The 20488-nt window shown below is 34.3% G+C and overlaps 1 long non-coding RNA gene across 2 annotated transcripts in view; it reads right to left on the bottom strand.

The window, feature by feature from the left end:
- LOC146398611 (uncharacterized) overlaps positions 1–20453 on the bottom strand; it is a 48750-nt gene extending 28297 nt beyond the window's left edge. The window contains exons 1-2 of one of the 2 annotated variants that reach the window (XR_014820051.1): positions 20376–20453; positions 7856–7943 (exon numbers count right to left, since the gene is read on the bottom strand). This is a non-coding gene — a long non-coding RNA (uncharacterized LOC146398611). The remainder of the gene's footprint in view (positions 1–7855; positions 7944–20375) is intronic. The other variant, XR_014820052.1, reaches the window with a different exon arrangement.
- Positions 20454–20488: the final 35 nt, after the last annotated feature.

The raw sequence follows: 20488 nt of genomic DNA, 5'->3' as shown, positions 1-20488 counted from the left end.
TCTAACTTCCTCAGTACACAAATGGATAAGTAAATCCTAAGACACTGTTTAGGTCAGTTCCAGCTGCTATAATGAAATACTATAGACTAGGTGGCTTTAAACAACAGACATTTAAATTTCATGTTTCTGGAGTCAGAAGTCCAAGATTAAGGTGCCAGCATGACCACGTTCTTGGAGAGGGCTCTTTTTCTGATTAATGTCTCCACTTGCCTTTTCCTTGGGTTGTGCATGCAGAGAGAACGATCCCATGTCTCCTCTTTTTATAAGAGCACTAACCCTATCATAAGAGACCCACTCTCAAGACCTCATTTAACCATAATGGCCTTCCAAAGGCCCAACCTTCAAATACCATCACACTGGAGGTTGAGTTTCAAAATATGAATTTGGGGGAGCCATAAGTATTCAGTAAATAGTGAACACTGAGTGGTTTGCTCAAAGTCACACTGCTAATTGTTAGCAGAAGAAGACCTTGGCTTAGATATTCTGAAAATTGTTCTGATGTCATTTGCCCTGAAAGATGACCCAATTCCTATTACTCAAAGGGTTTAAAAAGAAGGGAAAGGAGTTCCCATGGTGGCTCAGCTGTAACGATCCTGACTGGTATATATGAGGACATGAGTTTGATTCCTGGCCTCACTCAGTGGGTTAAGGATATGGTGTTGCCATGACTCGCAGTGCAGGTTGCAGAGGCTTGGATCTGGCATTGCTGTGGCTGTGGCATAGGACGTCGGGTACAGCTCCAATTTGACCCCCTAGCCTGGGATCTTCCATATGCCACAGGTGCAGCCTTAACAAGACAAAATAAATAAATACATAAATACATAAATTTATTTTAAAAAAGGCAAAGAAATACTTTATCAGGGGAATCTCTCAAATCCATTGTTTCTCAGAATTATGATTCAGCTTTATTCTATCAGGCTTCCTTTAAGGCATTTCTCCATCAATATTTCCATCTTCAGTATATTTCTCTCTACAGTCTATAAACATATTTCCTCCTTTAATTCCAATTATCCCATTCAATTACATCCCTACCGCAATTCTTTTTACTGTCAAATGTTTAGGAAATTATTCTCCATTAATAGTCTGCCATATTTCTCCTCTACTCTTCCACATACTGCTGCACTTGTTTTTGTTCATCACACTTTTCAAGAGTTTCAGAGCAAAATCATTTATTAGGTGAGGGCTAATATTATTCCTAGTGACAGGAGATTTTATGTATATTACTTAATTTATCCATCTAAAATAACCTAAGGAGGTATTTTCTGTTTGTACAGTGGGTTAAGGATCTGACATTGTCACTGCATTGGCTTGGGTCACTGCTGTGGTATGGGTTTGATCCCTGACCCAGGAACTTCCACATGATGCAAATGTGGCTAAAAAGAAAATATAAAAATAAAATAGGATTATTTATATTTCAGATGCAAAAAAACTGATATTGAAATATGAAGCAACTTTCCAATTATTGTTCCAAATTTTGTCTAACTATACAGATTATTGCTGCCTGTCATCATTGACTTTTAAATTCCTTTGTAAACTTACTTTCAAGTTACATTAAACATTTTCCCATAATTTTCCAAAATTTAATTGATTTCTCATTCTAATACACCGAACTTCCCCTTACTCACTGTTAAATCTAGTGACCTCTTTTTACATCTTGATTTCTAATTAATTTCCACTTGATTAATTTCTGTTTGGAGCATTATCAATTCTCCATCTATTAGGTACAGAGGGGCATTTAAGCATATGAGCTGAAGTCAGAGAGACTGAGGTTTGAGCCTTAAAGAGCTCAGCACAATGTCTAAGACCTAAGTGCTCTGCTAACGTTACCCTTCATTTCCTACTGAAATGTCCACTTCCTTTGTCTTCACTCTCCAGGCTTTAAATCCTTTCCTGTCTAATTTCTCTCCCTCAGTCACTTATTGCTGTCTCTTGATTATTATAATCCGTATTTCTGCCTTTGCCTCTTTTCTTTCCACTAACAATTATCCCTAGATGATTTTTCCAAGTCCATCATTTCACCCTCCACATCTAAGCTGATTTTTTAAAAATGTAATTACATTTCTTACTCTTATCTGTTACCAGAAATTAACCTTGTATCTCTAATTATTCTTACAATTCTTTCCCAATAAAGGAATATGACACAAAAAAGCTCAACAGATTACTTGTCACCTTTCCCCCATCAAAATATGTCCCCATTTATCAAAAATAGAATGGTCATGCATAAATTTTCTCAATTCCTTACCAATTACAACCATAAGTATTAATATGGAAGACACAGTCTTCATATCTTGGTTTTCTCTTCTGCTATTAACCCATCTCTACCTTTCTAATTCATGGCCTCAAAATATCACCCTCACTGGGCAACTTGTCCTTCCCAAAGTGGTTTGTTTTACTATTCCTGCAAGTCTTTAACCATGCTGTTTACTCCACCTCTGTTCCTATCTAGTAAATTTCTTTGTAATATTCTTAACTTTTAAATGCCCTCTTTTATTTTCCTTCATAAATTCTCCAGGATTTAATGGATTTTTCTTATGTGCTTCCATTAACACATTGCAAGTGCTTCTCAAATGACATGGTATTAAAATCATTCTGATGTCCCTCTGCTTTCAGAAAAGAAGTCTGCATATTATTCACTTTTGTATACAGCTAGATCTCAAAGGGGTTTACCACCAGGTAATTGAATATTAATTTATCCCTCAGTTATAATATTTTTCCTTTGGGAAGAAAATAATTCACTCTCAAAGTTTCTTATAATATGCTTTCCGAGGGAAAAACTGGCAAAAGGTTGAAAGTCATTCTATAAAAGTATGTGGTTTCTTCTGTAATTACTTGTTAATGCCTACAACATATAATGCTTAATACAAAAAAAAAAAAAGAATATGTCAGGTATAAATAAACTTTGAATAAAAACAATACATTAAATCACATTCCACTTAAGTGCTAGACAAAACCACAATTCTTTTATATTTAAATTTTATTGGAGTATAGTCAACTTTAAAAATTGTGTTAATTTCAGGCATGCAACAGTTTTACATACACATGTATCCATTCCTTTTCAGATTCTTTTCCCATATAAATTACTACACAGTACTAAGTAAATTACCTCTGTGCTACACAGTAGGTTCTCCTTACCTGCCTATTTTATGTATAGTAGTGTGTATATGTTAATCCTAACCCCATAATTTATCCCCCCACAACACACATTTCCTCTTTGGTAAACATAAGCTCAGTTTTGAAATCTTTGAGTTTGTTTTTATTTTATAAGTTTTATTGTATCATTTCTATCAGATTGCACATATTAGTGAACTCAAATGATATTTGTTTTCCTCTGTCTGATCTACTTTACTTAGTCTGACAATTCCTAGGTCCATCCATGCAGGTGCAAATGGCATTATTTCATGAATCTGATGACTAATATTCCATTGTATATCTGTACCACATCTTTTTTATCTGGTCCTCTGTTGATGGACATTTTGGTTGCTTCTGTGCCTTGGCTATTATAAATAGTGCTACAATGAACACTGGGTGCATGGATCCTTTTGAATTACAGCAAAACTACTGTTCTTGAATCCCTCTTTATTCCTTCCCTATGCCATCCCCTGGCTTCCTCTTAAATGTAACTGCTGGTTTGAATTGTATGTTCATAATTTCATTTTTTTCTAAAAATATATAGCTCTTTTACATATGTAAGTATCTTTAAACATTGCTAAGTTGTTTTCCAAAAAGAGGGATCAGTTGATCTACTGGCAGCAGACCAGCAGTTTATGAGAATTCCTACTTATTCACGTGTTCAACATATTTGGTTTTGTTAGTCTTCTTAATTTTGTTTATCAAATATAAACATGCCTCAAAAAGTATTAATTTTAATATATCTGATTATTAATAAAATTATATTTCTATTTCCTTTATCCCTTTGATTAAACCAAAAACCAATATGTTCTGCCTGTTGCTCCTTACTATCCAAGTGGTTTTCCAACAAAGGACTAGGGTTTGGGCAAAATCTGGTGGGAATAGTTTGGCCAAATAATGCCAAAGGCTATGAGAAATTAAGCATCAACTGTCCTTTAACTAGTGAAATATAGGGAGAAAGGAGTAGATTTAAAAAACAAATTTATTCTATTTTTCACTGTTGTCCATTTAAATCATAAGAAGTGTTACATAGACTCTCAAACTCAGAGATTTTAAGATAAGAAATGAAAGTCAGAGCTTACCCAATCCAACATACTTGTAAATAAATGTAAAAATTATAGCACATAAGAAATTCAAATGATCTGATCAAGAACATAAACATTGTTAGAGAGAATCAAAGTTAAATTTTAAAGTTAAATTTTATCTTCTTCCTATTCAGGCTTCAATGACATCTTCTAGGATTCTATGTCAGCCTAAACTGAGAATAGATTATGACGCACTCAAAGAAAGAAGAATAGAAATCTGTGAGCAGATAGAGATAAATTTCAATATGATATTAATGTTTTAGATCTATTTTAACTATTGTTATACATTCATTGTTACTGATAAATGTGGAAAGTCCTCCTACTGTAGAGCATTGCTTTGGAACAAGTGATAATTTGTCTGAAGGAATGTAGAAATAGCAGATATTAGAATAAATATTTAAAAAAACAGACCCCTAGATCTGCTATTAAACATTATTTTGTGGAGTTCCCATCGTGGCTCAGCGGTTAATGAATCCAGCTAGGATCCATGAGAAAGTGGGTTGGCTCTCTGGCCTCTCTCAGTGGGTTAAGGATCGGGCATTGCCATGAGCTGTGGTTTAGGTCGCGGACGGCTCAGATCCTGAGTCTCTGCAGTTCTGGCGTAGGCCAGTGGCTACAGCTCCAATCTGACTCTAGCCTGGGAACCTCCAAATGCCCCACAGGTGCACAGGTGTGGCCCTAAAAAGCCAAAAGAAGAAAAAAAAAATATTTTGTCACAAAACGTACAAGCTTGTAATGGTGATGCAGTCGTGTATATTACAATCACATAGACCTCAGATGAAGGAAGTATTTCTTCTGAGATCACTAAAATGACATTGTAGTATGTGTAATACGAATGTGAGAAGTCATTTGAGCTTTCTAAAGTCACAGCTAAATGCATCACAATGTCAAATTAATTGGTGCCTAATTCATTATATGCTTCTGTAAGTTTACTTTCGTATTGTTTTTAACACTGTTGTGGTTTATTCAGTGAAATCTAAGGCATTTGTGGCAGGCATCTACATGTTTAATTATAAAAAGAATTACAATATCCAAAATTTATCATAATTGTAATTAAAGGAAAGATAAAAGCTTAATACGTAGCATTGTAAGATAATAGTATATGGACTTAACTTATCCTACCTACCTAGTCATTATTTAGATACCTAGCAGCATGATCTTCATTTCTCTAAGCCTAGTTCCACTTATATGAAATGAGAAGTTTATAAAATGAATTGGAACCTAAGGCATCTACTACTCTAAATGTGTATAAATCTAATAGGTAACTCTAACTTACAAATTGGACGAGCCAATCAAATCTGAGTTTACTTAAATTATATTTTGTATTATTAAAGAGTTTTATTAAACTCTTACATTATTGTCAGGGGTTTCAATATTTTTTCTTAGAGTAAAATAAAATAGTTGGTTAAAATGCATTAAAATTTAATGCAAATCAAAAGAAAAACAACAATCTGTAACCCTTCCCCCCCCACACACATAAAAAACAACAGAACCTTCAGCATCCTAATTTACTCATTTCATTGTTCCATATACCTTTTCTAGCAGGCTCACACACATTTGTAACCTTAAGTATATCTGAAATTCCTTTGGCAATAAAATGACTTTCTTTCCCCAGTAAGCACTCTTTGGAATGAGTTTAACACACCAGAGAGCATTTCTATCAATTCCCACAAGAAATTCAGCATCTTCTTTAAGGCTTTATGATCCTCATATTATTTGTTATTGAGCAGGCAATAGCAAAAAGATCTGAAATCTAATGTGTATTTTAGGTTTTTTTATTTTCCCTGACTAGAATAAAGGTATGGATAGGAAAATCAAACTTCTGCATTTATAGCTTTTGCAGTGTGTAGGTAAATTATAACATAGAAAACCTAAAATCCATCTGCTATTTACTTAGAACACTAGACAGAGGATTGGTTCATGCTTAGAGTAACTAAAACACTTATTTTGTTTTGTTTTTATAGGCTTAAGGGAAAAAAAATTTTTTTCTATAGCCCCAGGGTATGTGTAGAATGTCCTGAATGCTTTTTCCTCCTTCTTGACTAGTAACCTTATAAAGTAACGCTTGTAATGTAACATTTATTTATTTATTCTCTGAAGAGAATAAGCAAGACACATTCCTTTAAAAAAATCAAGTAAGCCAGACAGACATTGGAACAGTTATTGCTGTTTGTTGCAAATATCATATATATTTATGTGTTAATAAATATGTACATATTTATTATATATATATATATGATATTTATATGTATACTATTTACCGAGAACATGATCAATAACTATACCCATGGATATGTATTAGATGAGAGCAAAGCTATGATTTTTTAAGTCATTTCTTTATTAGTATTGAATGCAACAGTGATTTGGAATAAATAATTACAAAATCAATTATCGAGTTTATAATTTGGATTGAGAAATAGAGTTCAACTAACAATAGTAACTAACAATACCTAACAGTACTGATAATAATACTGCTGTTAGGAGTGCTGGCTTTGGAGCCAGTTTGTCCAGACTTGAATTCCAGTTCTGCTATTTCCAGCTATTGGACCTATTCCTGTCTCCTTCCTAAGCATAAGAGAGGACTATGTTTCTCCATCTCTTATGGATGGGCAAGAGATGTGATGATTTTTGGCCAATGAAGTATTGTCAGAAAAAAATGTCCGTACAGTTGGGGCAGGATTGGTATGAGTTCTCCACATCTGCTCCTTCCCACTGTAATGACCCTGAGATAAGGGACGGGATGGAGGAGTCCCAAACAACAGAACCTCCATCAACCTCGTCCCTGAATAGAGTACATGGAGACCAGCAATGCACATATGATTATATTCTAGCAAAAAATAAACTTCAGTTGTGCTAAATTGCTGAAGGGTTGGAGTTTTTGTTACTGCAGTATAATCCTGCCTAATATGGCTTGTACACTCACTGTGTCTGAGTTTCCTTACATATAACTAGGATAATAACAGTGTCTATTTATTTATTTTTAGAGTTGTCAGGAAGATTTTATTGAATCAAGAGACCAATACAGTTTTAATTCCTATTAAAGTAGTAACATATATACTTTCTCATTTCACAGATTTTAAGTTCTAAAATATTCCACTTGCCATAAAGCCCAGATTTAGCCAGCAGTGAGTTCACCTTTCTGCAATGCCCACAATCACCAATTCAAAAACTATCAAATCTTGCTTTAATACAATATAACCCTACTAGACTGTATTTTTGTCGTGAAATATTTGGATGTTGACAGAAACACTCAACATGAGCAAATATGATACCACTGATTTTTAAAAACAATACTTTTTTTATTATTATTCAGAAGGAAATATTACCTAGGTAAAAGGAAGAAGTCGGGAAAAGTAGAGAGAGACAATAGTGGAGAGTACAAAAGATTACTGCAGGATTCTTCTGAAATGCCCTGATTATGGCTTTATCTATCAAAATTTGGAATTGAAGATCACTTAAATTCATCTCCAACCCTAGGAGTGAAATAAGAATGTTCTTTCTTGCTTCAGAAATTTAAGCTTTTTATAGACATGTTTTTACTTAATCCGCATGACATCAGAAAAAGGTATTATTTCCTATACTTTGTAGATAAGAAAAATATACTGTAGACTGAGGAATAATAAAAGAAAATCACTCCTTACCCAAAGGCATTTACTCTGTGGGGAAAGCAACTCTAAGATCTTCATTTCCATTCGGTTGCTCATTTATTGCTCTCTCTCATGGTTTAAACTAGAGCCAAAAATGAAAAGAACTGTTACTGAAAGCAAAAAAAAAAAAAAAAAGGAAGCATTTTCCCTAGAGGAGCAAAGTATTTTTATATTATTGTCATTTTTCTGAACTCTAGTGAAAAATTTATTGACCAAGAAAGAAAGAAGTGTATTAGCAGATCTCACTGGATCAACTGTCTCTAGATGCCAGAAGGTCCATCCAGCAGAGATGAAAATGAGAGTATGACCTCTTCAACTTATTTAATTTGGAGAAAAAGAGTATCATATTTCTTCAGTAAAGTAAGCCATATCACATTTTAACCCTGGCTAAAGAAATATTAACTAAATTGTTTATGCTCATATTAGAGAACTACAGTAAAAGAATATTTATGTTAATACATGTTATTATATCCATTAAAAATAATAAATACAGCTATGGAAAATCCTGTATAAATAGAATTTCCTGCATCTAGAAATTTAACATCTACACTGCTACTGAAACAAAAACATTTTATAATATTTAATAAATAATTAAAATCTAAGAGATCAGTGCTTTCAGACATTTAAAAATTATTAATTGAATATTAACTATCTGTTCAGTCTGTGTTAACCATTATCTATAAAGATTTTGTTATTTAGTTAGAGAAATACAAGCCAAGATAAAGCAAAAAATTAAGAAATTTACCTAACATTTGACAGAAAAATTTACTCTCCTACCACCAATGTACAGTAAACTTTATAAAAAAAGAAAAAATTATCAATTCTCTCCCAAAAATGAAAAACATGAAAGAAAATTTCCTTTTTCCAAAAGTTTTACTTTTCCAGTAAAGACAATAATAAATGCTATCTGGGTCTATCATATTGGAAATAAATAAAGACACCTTAACTGGTAATGATATCAATGTAGGGAAATGAGTACCCTAATATACTGTGAAGATTATTGAAAATTACTCAAAAATTCTTCAGGTATATTTATTAATTCTTAATATATATTAATTTATTATAAAATGAGATGTGCATTATATGAATAAATTATTAATATAATAATATTTTCAGACATTAATATATTTTAATTATATGGAGATATAATATTCTATGCCAGGAAACTTTAAAACTTTACACTGCATCTAAACACATATTTGATGTTTAGAACTTATGCTAAATAATCATGAATGTTTACAAAGATATGGATAAAGAATGTTTCAATAAAAAATATTTATATGAAATTTTGAAGTATTAAAAATGTTTATATACACCTAGCAAACCTATAGGAGTGATTTCCATTCTGTCCAAAAATGATATAGAAAAATATGCAAAGAGAGACAAGCAAAATGTTATTACAAAATATAAATGAAATGATTTGAAAATCTCAAATTCAGTACAACTCATAGAAATCAAAATTGATATAGAGGAAGCCACCAAAAAAGTGGAATAAAGAAAGTCAGACACCCTGGACTGTAAAGAATAAGCATGTTCTAAAAAACTTAGCAGACAATGTAGAAATTTTTAACTGAAGAAAAATGTATTGGCAAATAGGGATAATTATACAGTGTGCTGGAAATAAAAAGACCTGTGGTCTAACTTGAGTAAAAATGAATGATGGGAAGGAGAAAGAAAGGAGAGAATGGAATTAATACTTTAAAATTTTTACAGCTAGCACTTGTTGAACCTTATTCTCTGTAAGGACTGTGATAGATGTTTCAAATGCACTCTCTTATTTAAGTACTTTCCACTAGTAGGTAAGTACCCTTAATCCTATTTTGCAGGGCAGAGTATAGGAGAATTCTGGAGGCATCCTGGCTCATATCCTATCTCAACTCCTCCACTGCTGGCCATGTCACCTGGGGCAAATTACAGAGCTCCTTTATGCTCCCTATTATAATAACTATAGTAACAGTACCTAGCTCATACGATTGTTATGAAGATTAAATATTTAATATAGGCAATGTTCTTATGACAGTGCCTGGCCAATTGCAAGCACTGAAAATTTTAAGGTATTTTTATTAAATGGAAATATTGTCTTCAAGATTCTAATCAAGTTCAAGCTAAAACCATAGTAACCTGAAAAATGGTCTGTTGACCACAAAGCCGAGGCTCTGTGTGATCCCCTTGTCCATAAATACGGGCTACCGTGAAGTACTTCCACAATCAAGAAAAATGCCCTCTATCCTAATTTGATACACGATCACAGCAGAAGCATAAAAGTGCTCCTCAGTGAAAGAAGAGTACTCAGTCGTCAGTGTTCTCCTTCTTGAGAAAGGTACCTATATTATTAAAGAAAGCGTGTGTTCATCAGCAGAGAGACAAACCAGCTTTGGAAACAAACAAGCAAACAAACAAAAAAAGCATTCCTGAGGAAGTGTACATGGAAGCACTGAGCAGTGGACAGGATTGAAGCCAAATATCTCTGGGAATTCCATTCCCACTGGCTGGACAGTCCTAGACTCAGCCTGTTGTAGATAAACATTTATTCATTTTACAGTTTGATTCTCTTGGTTCTTTTGCTTCCCACTTAGACCTGTTTTCAGAAAAGAATGCAGTGACCAAGCCACAAGAGTATGAAAGTCTCTGTAACATTTATATTTTCATTTCACATTGATTTTTCTGTACCAATCTTGTAAATACAGTTACTTTAAGTTGGCCTTACATTTCATTGTATTTTAAGAGTCAAAGAGTGTTCTGTCAATGCCCAGGGACAAACAGGTTGTTTGGGGGGGAGACTGAAACACCTGGTCAGGTTAAGTCAATAAATGTATTTTAAAATATCTGAGATTTAAAACCTGAGATTTAAAAATACTCTATCTTCCCTTCTTTCTCAAATTAGATTTTTCAGCCTCTGGGACTGCGTAAGGCCAGTATATTCAGGAAAATAGTGCCTGAATTAAAAGTTAATACCTGTAAGGCTTTAAATTATGGTTGTGCAATTTTGGATAATGTATATTAAGCTTTAAGTTTAATTTTACCATTTTTAAACTGGAAATAGTAATACCTACCAGATGGAGCTGTTGTAAGAATTTATATGCAATACACATATATATACACGTGTGTGTGTGTACAATATGTGTATTTATATGTATATATAAATGAATTTATGTACAAATATATCTTAGTCCAGTGAATGCTCAAAAACTGGTAGTTATTATTTTCTCACCACTCTAATACAACACTCAGAGCCCTCTTTTAAGGTAGGCAGGTGACTCTTCTCAGGCAACAGTGTTCTGCAATGTTATGTGATTTCTTCAAACTTGGACATCTGCTCTGCTCTACAAATAGTCGGTCCTCTATGTATTAAAATGGTGAAAACAAAACTATGCACCTCAGTTCTGGCTTCCTCCAATAGAGGCAATAGTAGTTATTAGCTTTATAATACTTATGAACTACCTTTCTGTAGTTAATATAAGTGTGGACATTTCTGTTTTGTGCTAGAAACATTGTCAACATGTTAGATTTCTTGACCAGCCATTTTTAAGAAAGAGCAAGTATCCTTAGGAGGGGACTTTTCCCTAGGAGAAAGGCATTTTCGGTTTCGGATGACTTCTCCAGTGACTTTTTGGACATGTAGAATTTGAGGACTTTAAGAAGGCTAAATTTAGAAATAAGTGACTAGAATTATATTGAAAGGACTCCCCATTGAGTGAGTAGAAGGAAATAAGACACCTTTGGAAGAAGCTACAATAAAAAGTGAGAAAAAGGTATTTAGCAAAGATAAGATAGGTCAGAGATAAAAGGTAAAAAACACATTTATAATTTCACAGTCAGGGAAAGTGGACAATGAAAATGTAAAATCAAGGAAAGTGGATCATAATCATTCAACAGCAACAACAAAACTAAGTGTCTAGCACCTTATATGTTGTTTCTACTATCCTTCAGTGTCTGGTAACTTCTAAGGAATATGTTATTTACTTGCCAAAACCTGTTGGAGGAGAACTATAAAGGTAATTCAAGATTTCCATTTTTTTTTTTTTTTGATTAATGGTAAATACAAGTGAAAACCTGTCTTTTTGCCAGAAAATGTCACTGCTGCTTTGAATATGCTATTAAGGAGGTTAACCTTAGGCTGCAGTGTAACACCTCAGAGAACCTTTTGCAATGACACTGATTCAGAGGTTCCCTGCCTAATGTAGAAGAGCTTCTCGTACATATTACATAGATATGTGGAGGTGGCACCTGGAATCAATCTTGATCCATAAATCCCACAGAAATGCTAAAATATTCACGCTCACAGCTAGCAAGGACACCTGAGGTTTCTCAGCTTTACTACTAGTGGAGGTTGTGTGTAAAATGCCTTTTACAATCATTACTGAATAGTTTAACAAGCTCTGGCAGGACTTTAATACATTCAGGGGATTTTGAAAAAGAGGTGTGGGAATATGGAAGTAGCAGTACCTGCATTTTAATGCCATTTTTTTTCTAGTAAAGCATACCATATACATATGCACATTTAGAATAAGGAAAATTGCTTTTGTAGAGATTATATGTCATGCTTACAACATATTCAAAATTTTTTAATCCTTTTTATTTAGAGAAAAGTACCATACAAATATTTGCATCTCACATGAATCTCTCAATCTCTTTTCCTTTCTAGCTTTCTTTCCTTTTTTGTCTATGTGAGTGTTAAATTGATCAAAGTCTAAATCATGTGTAATGACAGATAATATCTTATCTACATTTGTTTGAATTATTTTATATCCTAAAAGATCATATGAATATTTCAAATAAAGTTAGTAATACAATTTTGACACACTAAAAGCCAATTACTATTAGTGAAGTTCCACTTAAATTTAGTAAGTGAGGAATTCATTAATTTATAAAGAGAAGCAATCCACAAAATACTATAACTGTTATTACTGGTTCTAAATAAAGTTTATATCAACTTGACCAGATTTAAACATTATTTATAATTGAGTTGATAGGCCTTTAGGATATTAACATTTCTTCCGGAAGAAGCATACAAGATTCATCAAATAAAATTTTTATTGCCATATATTTCCAAATCATTAATGAAAATTTCTTTCTTTTCATTATTTTTTGATAATCAAAATAAGAAAAAAGGAAAATATTTGTTATTTCATAAATATGACTTATTGCATTTCATTTAAGTTAATAATTATTTAATTTTTCCACACCCGTGGCACATGGGAGCTAGGGTTGAATCAGAGTTACAGCTGCTGGCCTATGCCATGGCCACAGCAATGCGGGATCCGAGCCATGTCTGTGACTTACACTACAAGCCATGCCAGATCCCCAATCCACTGAGTGAAGTCAGGGATCAAACCCACATCCTCATGGATACTAGTCAGATGCACTTACAGTGAGCCACAGTAGGAACGCCAACATTGCTATGTTTCGAATGATTCTTTTGCTGTCAGGCTCCGCACATTGTTTCTTATGCTCACATATTCAATACTCAACGTATGTGCTTACCTCAGTGAATATTAGATTATCCCCAATGCCCAGAGAAAAGATTCACCAAATTCAAATAAACTGCCTACTTTTTCCGCATTTAATCCTAACTGGGCCACTTGTTGTGGCCCAGACAACCTACCAGCCTCTGAGGCTCAGATTCTTCATCTTTAAAATGGGATAATTAACTTGCAGAATCTTTGTGAAGATTAGAGATAATGCTCACCTTGCACCTGGCAAAAATTAGGTGCTCAATGCTTGGTAGCTGTCAGCAGTACAGGAATACCTAAGTTTAACAATCTGTACTCTCTTCCTAAAAAGATACCCAGAAAGAAGGTAGCAATCATAGGTCTACTACTATGAAAATGCTGACTTTTAATGTCATTGACAGAGGCTTTTATTGATGCTACAGTACTAATTCAGTGCTTGCTGAGATCAGAAAAGTCATGTGATTTTTAACAATCCCATCTTAAATTCAAAGAATCAGTTTAAAAAGAAATTTTATAAAGTCAGGCAAAAGATCTGTTGATCTGCGTAAAAATATTACTAGAGCACAAGTTTTCATTAAGCTTTTCCCAATGTAACATTTCAGTCTTTGAGAGCAAAGAATAGATATATGAAGGATACAGGGCACAGGATCAGTGCCCTAAAATGAAATTTCAAATGATTTCTTTCCTTCCATGGATTTTTTTTTTTTGTCCCTGACCTAATTTCTATGCTAATTTATAGGGTTTACAATTGCTTTATTCTCTGCACAGCCTATACCTCTCCCTGCTTTCAAGTCTCCCAGGAACTGACTCGAGGGAACAAGCCATATATATGTCATCAATAAACTGCATTCAGTTAACTGTTCATTATTCAGCTGCTGCTGATCCACTTTGTGGATTTTCCATGCCCTTCATTTAGTCTCTTCCTCAATCCTACTACCTTTCTTTTGATGATTTCACTGCTCATTATCACCTCTACCAGAAGTGAGAAGGAAGAATGTAAAATTTAAATGAGTCGAAATGACTTTTTAAATTTATTTTGAGGATAAGGAAAGAAAGTTGAAAATGTGAGCTAAAATTAGGCCTGGAGTTTTCTGATGACTTCACCCAGCTATACTTACCCCTGTTAAAGTGATGCTAATTGAATTCTGAAAATAAAAGGACAGTTTAACCCTATTATATTCCTTCCTCTTGGAATACAGGGAGAAAGAGGAGACATGTGGAATCTATTTACACAAAGTTTTCTAAACAAAAAGAAAAGTACTAGTCAGGATAGACAAATGCTTAATAAAAGTTACATTTATAGGTTGCACAATACTGTAGTAAATATTTTAGAATACAAGTTTGCATTATAGTAAATTAGCTCATTTGCATCCTTTTCATGCAAGTAATGTAAATGTATATTTATTTTCTTTACTAATTATCTAGCTTGTTTAGCCAAAGAACCAATGTGTTGATTTTTTTATAGTCTCACAATTAATTTCTGAATTGTGTAGAGAAAATGCAATAGAATTTTTTGAAGTTTATCTGATATACTAGAGCAATAATTTATTCAAATTAGTACTGTTTTTGAATATTATTTATAAATTTGAAAAATTAATAAAATAAAATAAAGTAGCAATGTTTAAGAGAAAGGCTTTGGGAAATAATAGATAGTAAAAAAAAAAAAAGGCTGTTTTTCTAAGTTATCCTCTACTATTGGAGAAAATTCTGAGGCCAAAATCTACTACTGCTTTAAGCAAAAGGAGTATTTTGAGGATTTGCATTAGCTATGGGCCATCTCTCTTTCTCTCAACTAATATGTAAAATGAAGACTAACTAGGTGATATATAAAATTATTTAGAATCTTGCAGTAGTTTCAAATACACATATACATAAATATATACTAAATATATTTTAAATCTACAATTTTTGAGAAGCTCTAAGCTAGCCAAAGAAAGGAGTTTATGTCTCTGTATAAGTATGTGCTTAGGAAACAGTAATTGACTAGGAAGTTTTTACTTCAAAAAGGTCTTATATAAAAAATCTATGCCTACAATAATGTTTTTCTTATTACAGGTGAACAATAAATATTTGTTGACTTGAAATACACTTAAATGTTTATACGCTCCAGATCCGTCCATCCAAGTGAGAATGGTGGACCAGAGTAGAAAGATCATGTGCTTTGGAGGCCACTTATTGGGGTTCAGTCACCATAGACACAAACGTGTAATCTATGGCTGTAAAATTGATATAATGATAATTATATGATAAAATGGTTATGAGGATTAAGTAAATAAACATGTGAAGGCCCTAGTAGAATATTCAAAACATAACTGACACTAAATAAAGATTTTATTATTTCTCAAATATTATATTGGTTTTACAAATGGAATCATCCCTCAATGTTGTTTATTGGATAGGAAAAAAATATATATATATTTATAAATACATAATATCTTTATAAATTATATATATGAGAATATATTCTTTCAAATATTTGTATTGTACATAAATATATCTTTAATTATATATTATAACACTTACATATGTCCTATATATTATACTATTCACATGTATATATACACACATTATGTAATATATACATTATATATATGCACACACATATTTTAAGACATCTAAAGGGACTGCTAATTTCATGTATTAACAGGCAAAAATAAAATAATCTTAAAATAAGGTCAGATGCTTAATTTGTATTTATTTATAATCTTAAATTTACCAGAACATTTATAGGACCAGATATTGTTCAAAATAAGTTTAAATGTCTGTGTATATATTAATCACATGAAACATTGTGGATATCATACTGTTATTAAAATACTTTAAATGGTAATATCAGAGTTAATGGATAAATAAAAATAAAAGCTACTTGTAAAACACAATACTTCAAAATTTTAAAAGTTTTAAGATATGTTTTGCTAAATTTGCTAGACACTTGCATGTTCCCAGCTTCATAAAGAGGTAAACTACAGGGAGAGAAGGCTTATGATAAATGAAAATTATTATTAATTTTCAGTGATATAATGTAGTAAATAATGATCAAATTACCCTGTGTATCTTTATACAGTGTCTATTAAAGGCAGATTTTAAGTAAGTAATTTCCATCATATATGTATGTAATATGTATGGGTATTTTTATGGGAAATTGAAATAGAGAGGTCTGGCGACTTTTCTAAGATCACAATAATTTAGCAAAACTCAGAGAAGTTCATCTGAATCCCCTGGCTCAGCTCAGTGTACTGTCTAGTGATTCAAGTTTTTTTTCTTGTCTATAGGTAAAAATAAGCTTGGGAGGCTTATAATCTAGCTATTCTTCTAGACTGATTTTTTTTTTTTTTTTTTTTACAAAACACCTGGGAAGCAGGCCCAGAGCAATTGAGACATCTGAGAAGTTCATGAGTATTATTTTCAAGGGCCTAATAGCATAGAAGCTCTGTAAGTCATCTTTAGAAAGAAATATGTGACACCAGATGGCAGGTCACAGAGCTGGCATCACAAGGAACAAACAGGAGTTTGGGAACTCTTTCACAGCACCCAGTAAGAAGGAAAAGCAGGAGAAAAAAAGGGCATTTGGTCTTTTTTTTTTTTTTTTTTTTTAAGCCCAATTACAATGTAAACCTGCATGAAATCTCTGTTTAAATTTTCAAAGAGGAACGATAATAACAAGTAGGTCAGTTAACAATTTGGAATGTGACATGTAAAGTATTATACCAAATAGTGCTGGCCTTGATGAACTTCCACGTGGGGCCTTTGCAATCACCACAGTTACATAGAGCAAAGGAGGCTATTATAGTCCTTCTAAACATTATCTCCAGGATGTTTAATTCTGGAGCTTCAATTTACATTATAGTTCATATGCTTTTAAGAAACACTATAGGAACATTATTGCTGCATTCATAGATTTAATTTCTTGCCAACTTAATGAAGGGAAAAAGGAGTAATAACTCTTTCCATACAGAGCAGCTGGATGAAATGGCCAGAAGCCAAAATTCTGTTGGGATGGAGTATGGGCACACTTGAAAATGATGCATCCACAGCAAAGTAGAGAAAGAAGGAGCCAAAGAGTCCAGGGAAAACTACAGTTGAGAAAACAATTACAAAGAGGGGATGTCACTTCAATTGGATTGTCTTCATAAATGATAGCTCCTGTGTAGTGTCCTTGTAAACAAAGGACAAACTAAAGAAGGAAGTTCCTATATTTTCACCAAAAGAGAAGGTGATCGATCTTAACAATTTGCAAAGTGCATGAGCTATAAGGGGGTATAGAGTCTACCACTGTTATCTGTATAAATTAATTCAAATAATTATCAGTCTGGCCTGTATGTATTCAGACCATGGATGAATTGCCTAATTCTGGCCATGTGCTCCAAACTTCCAGAAGCTGCAGGTACTACATGAGGACATAAACATATTTCAGAAGCAGATTGGTACTGACTTTTGAAATCGGATATGTTTCAGCTACACATCCCAAGGTAATTATTTGCCAATTATGGTAAAAGTTCAGTTGTTGGCCACAAGGAGCAGCTGGAGAAGCAAGGAAAGGCACAGCACACTTTCCTGGGTTTTGTTTACCAGCTGTGTGATGGTCTTACACCTACATGTACATGTTCCTGTGTGTGTTTACCACTTAATCAGCATTCCAATTTCACTCTAAAGAGCTTAAAGGAACTAACTATACACACCAGATTTATATCATGGGGGTTTTGTTTGTGAAGCTCATGTATAGCCCCATTTGTGCAATAGGAAGCTGTTACACACACTAGGTGTTTTGTTTGTTTGTTTGTTTGTTTGTTTTGTCTTTTTGCCATTTTCTTGGGCCGCTCTCGCAGCATATGGAGGTTCCCAGGCTAGGGGTCGAATAGGAGCTGTAGCCACCAGCCTACGCCAGAGCCACAGCAACGCTGGATCCCAGCCGCGTCTGCAACCTACACCACAGCTCACGGCAACGCCGGATCATTAACCCACTGAGCAAGGCCAGGGATGGAACCCGCAACCTCATGGTTCCTAGTCGGAATCGGTAACCACTGCGCCACGACGGGAATTCCCACACTACGTGTTTTGACGTAATGTGTTAATATTTAGGACAATGGGTCCCTAGGATTAGTAGAGATGAAGAGAAAATCAGAAGGGTCAGAAGCAAACCAATTAGCTCAGCTAAGCGATTTATACTCGAGCTACCTTACAGTAGAAGAAGAAAATTAAAGTGGTTCCTATGGAAAGAATAGAGATGTCAGATCCTTCTCTGACCCAAAAGGAAAATTTTCTGTTCCGTTCAATCATTACTTACTCAGTTAGGAGGGTGTTATGATCAGCGCTGTGCACAAGATATATGAAACCTAGTGATGAAGAAAAACATCTACTCAGGGAAAGGCCAATGGTCTTTTCCATTATGTAACATGGCACCCTACAGACCAAAAAGTGTTTCAAAGACTTAATGCACTGGAGTCTCTCACCAGCCCTGCTTTTTTTATAAATGAGGAAACATCATACAGCTATTTAGTGTCAGAGCCAGAGGGCTCTCTAAGCATTTTGCACCACACACCTCCAGGATTCCTTTCTAAAGGACTACTTTTCCTCTACTCATTTTAAGAAAATACATATTTTTAAAAAATGAAATGCTCAGGTATAAATTGAACAGAACATGTACAGAATCTGCGTGCTAAAATTTACAAAATAATGATGGAAAAAAAAATCAAAGACCTAAGTGGAGAGATACTCTTAAGTCTTCCTGCCTTTTATCACCATTTTTTTCCTATTTGCCTCTGCCTCCACTTAGAGATGAAGAGGGCACGAGGGGAAGACATCAGGGGTATCTAGCTGTGCCATGTTTGTATTTTCATCCTTGACAATTTATATTAAATTCCACCGATCTCATTCTCCCCATTCTAAACCATTTGTGAGCTCACAATTGGTACTGACAGCCTTTTCTAGTTAATGTTTCTGGAACTCAATAATTCAACAAATACTTATTGGCATCCATCAGGAAATGCCACCTGATGCTGTTGGTACAAAGAAAGACACAATACCTATCATAAAAGACCAGAAATATTTTTTTTAAGATCCAGTGGCATTAATGCATATGGAATGGATGGTCAGTGGGCCCCTGCTATATAGCATAGGGGACTCTACTCAATATTCTGTGATAACTGTATGGGAAAAGAATCTGAAAAAGGATGGTTACATGTGTATGTGTATAACTGAATCACTTTGTTCTACAGCAGAAATTATAACATTGCAAATCAACTACTCTTCAGTAAAATCTTAAGAAGTGAAAAAAAATAACTTGAAAAGTAGCCAGTTTTTTTTTTTTTTTTTGGTGTGTTTTTTGCTTTTGTTTTTTTCCTCTGCCCTCCCCTTCAGTGAGTGCCCTCAAAAAAAAAAAAAAAAAAAAAAAAAAAAAAAAAAAAAAAAAAAAGAAAGAAAAGAAAGAAAGAAAAATCACCCCTTAGAGAAATGTGAAACTACTTGCAGGCAGAATCACCTGTGTTACCAAGCAATTGCTTCCAATCTGGCTCTTGGCTCTTCGCCTTAGCCAGAAGCCAGGGCTAAAGCCAGGGTGCCTTTAAAGACCACCAGGTAGACATCCCAGAGACACTTGTGTCTACATAGGAAACTGGCAGAAGCTCTGCCACCGCGAACAGCGGAAGCTTCCAAATTAAAGAATGTCGAAACCTTCACCAAATTCATATATTTGCATTTCCTCTTCAGACCTCCTTACAAAGAGTTTGAAATTCCTTCCTTCCGCAGAGAAAGCGGATTTTCTTTCTCAGAGGAAACAGTGCTGGATCCAAATTTTTCCGAAGAACGGGTGGCAAAGGGGGCGGTTAGGGATCGCGCCTGTGATTGCTCTGTAGCGCCGACTTCCTTTCTCTATTTCGATATAAATGCAGGCTTATTTATTTATTCTCCCTCTCACGCTCGCAACCTGTGGACTAGAAGCCTGACTGGTGCGGCTGGCAGGGAGGCCCGTGGGCACGCGCTGTGGCGCCCGACCTTGTGGCACCTCGTCGCAGTCTTCAGAGGCAAGTCCCCATTCCGGCTCCTCCGGCGGGGTCTGGACTTACCCGGGTCCGGGGCAGGAAACCATGACCGCCTTCCCTGGTGCCCCCTTGCCTTTCTGCCCCGCTGGAGCTGCTGTCCTTAATTGACGAGCTAGTGACTATTGGCTGAAGTTCCC

Source organism: Sus scrofa, chromosome 11, assembly GCF_054392235.1.
Source record: "Sus scrofa isolate SSC_HxYL_T2T_F1_AM1 chromosome 11, Sscrofa_HxYL_maternal_Yorkshire_Landrace_v2.0, whole genome shotgun sequence".
Taxonomy (NCBI): domain Eukaryota; kingdom Metazoa; phylum Chordata; class Mammalia; order Artiodactyla; family Suidae; genus Sus; species Sus scrofa.
The sequence above is the reverse complement of the archived record's forward strand: the minus strand, read 5'-3'. Positions and strand labels throughout refer to the sequence as shown.